Genomic DNA, 2,500 nt, shown 5'->3' with positions numbered 1-2,500 from the left:
GAGTTCTCGGGTGGAAAAGCGACAGATTCTCACAAAGCCCGACCCGAAACGATAGAGCGGGTGACGCCACGGGCTGCTTTGACGTCGGCGGTTTGATTCTCGTACCGAGCGCAGACGAACCCCGGGTGCCGGGTCTGCCTTCCTCACGACAATCAGATTGCTTATACAAGCAGTTGGTAGCAAAGACGAGCGAGTGTGCGACCCGATCGCCTAGCTGCAACTTCGGCAGTTGCATTCTCAACCTCTCTCAGTCTACCACGAGCCGTTTTCTGACTCCTGGCGACGAGGACGTCCTTCCTAACGATAAGGCAGGGCCACCCCGGAAACGAGAGCGACGTGTGCCGACCGTTCCCTTTCGTCATGGGAGCACTGGTCGCCAGTAAGCGAAGGGGGTCTTGCGAACGTTGCTGTGTGTCAGATGATTTGCCACGGAGACGAGGATCGAGACCCAGCGTACTACCGAGGAGCAGCGCACGATACACGGAGAGTCAAGGGCGCGAGGCACCTAAAACTGAACCGAGATCCCACGCAAATATCTTCCCACACGAGAAGCGTTCATGCGTCGTAGTATCCCCGAAGAGACACCCGCCCGCATTCCGGATTACCAACACCCGGCGCACCGCGCCAGACCCACCGAGAGCTGCCGTACAACACGAAACGTTGCACTGCAGGCGGGTCTGGCCTCCTTCACGATATTCAGCAACCCCGCCAATACGTTGGATAGTTAGCCTGTCACCTGAACAACCCTCGCGTACGGAAAAGTTATTATTTCTGAACCTATTCGGCCGATGTTCACGAAATTTTGCATGTATCTCCGTTATACATTGTACTTTCCTCACAAGCAATCATTTTAACGATAACACTCTTAGTTTGGGAGTTATGGCCTTGAAAAGAAGAAAAATGGTCTTGTTTTCCACGAAAGCAGTCACTAAAAACGTGTTATTTCCTACGCTATGGGACAGAACGCAATGAAATGTCACATACAGATGCATCTCGCCTGCATATAACTTTTGGCAACCATTTCGTATGATTTTAACTCTTTTTCATGAAACAGTAGTGTAATATTAACCAAAAAATATTCAGTGATAACGCAGTAGACCCATTAATATGACAAATATATGCATATATGTTCATAGATATTCATATAACTTACAGCAACGCATATTACATGAATAAGTGCAGCTATTGTAACATATATCTAACATGAAAACACAGTCTGGGTGTCGATAGCAGCCCTTACATATAGCCTGGTATGAACGAAGCTCTGCAGGTGGCCACGTCCTGGAGCAGTAAAACTGCGGGCTGTACACAGTAGTGGCATGTACATAAAGCACAGTGACGGCTGTTGAGTGGTTCAGTGGTACAGTCAACAACACAGGTCATGAATGGTGTCGATACGTCTCCCAAAAAGCCAATCTGACTTAAAACCACGCTGAAACACATTCGTAACTATACTCCTGTATATAATGTGAAGGACAGATATGAGGCACATAACAGTGATTACACATGAATAGAATAGAATAGAATAGAATAATACTTTAATGCCTTTTCAGGAATGTGTGTTACATCAGCAGAGCTACTGACACATTACCGAGATACCAAACATATTTACACAAATTCTTTGATTTGGCATCTTCACATTTGTTTAAAAGAGAGACATGGTACTTGGAATAAAGGATGTACGAGCTCTCTTAGTTTTCACAATTGGAACTTTGTATCGGCGGCCTGAAGGGAGAAGGTTGTATTCCGAATTTAAGTAGTGAGTCCGGTCACATATGATTTTGACAGCTTGATTCACGATTTGCCGCTCATATATTGATGATAAACATTCAAATCTGACTACAGCGATTTTACTTGCAGTGTTAACAATTTTGTCTATTTTAGATTTGAGATGAACTGAGAGAGACCCTACCAACACTCGAAGGAAAATGTTAAAATACTCTGAATAAATGCTACATAAACAGATGACATCACAGATGGGTTAACATTAAAAGATCTCAGTTTACGCATGAGATGAAGACGTTGTTGACACTTTTGTATAGGGCTTCAGTGTTAGAGTTCCAGTTCAGCTTAGAGTCAATGAAGAGGTACGTTCAACGTTCAAATAATACAGGTCGTTCACACGTTAATATAAATCCGACAGCACCAACTCACCTAGTTAATTGTGAATTCTATCTATACTTTAGTTGTACACCACCTTCATTTGCATTCAGTATTGCTGAGTGCATCAAACAGCAGCAGCAACAGCAACAAGATGTATTCTATTTAATAACTTCAACATGCAGTTTCTATTACCTCTCACAGCTTGTACACTTACATGCATGTCATAAGATAACATACGCTTTAAAGCTGCATGTGCACGATATGAAACATGTTCTAAAGCGATTTGTAATTCTAACAACAACCCTAACCCATCACCCTCCCCCTAGCTCCAACCTGTCCTAACCCTAGGTAACCCTAGCTCTAACCCTAGCTAAGCCCCTAACCCTAGGTAACCCTA

Source organism: Haliotis rubra, unplaced genomic scaffold (assembly GCF_003918875.1).
Source record: "Haliotis rubra isolate DU_JTF1 unplaced genomic scaffold, ASM391887v1 Scf2624, whole genome shotgun sequence".
Taxonomy (NCBI): domain Eukaryota; kingdom Metazoa; phylum Mollusca; class Gastropoda; order Lepetellida; family Haliotidae; genus Haliotis; species Haliotis rubra.
This window is presented reverse-complemented; position numbering follows the sequence as displayed.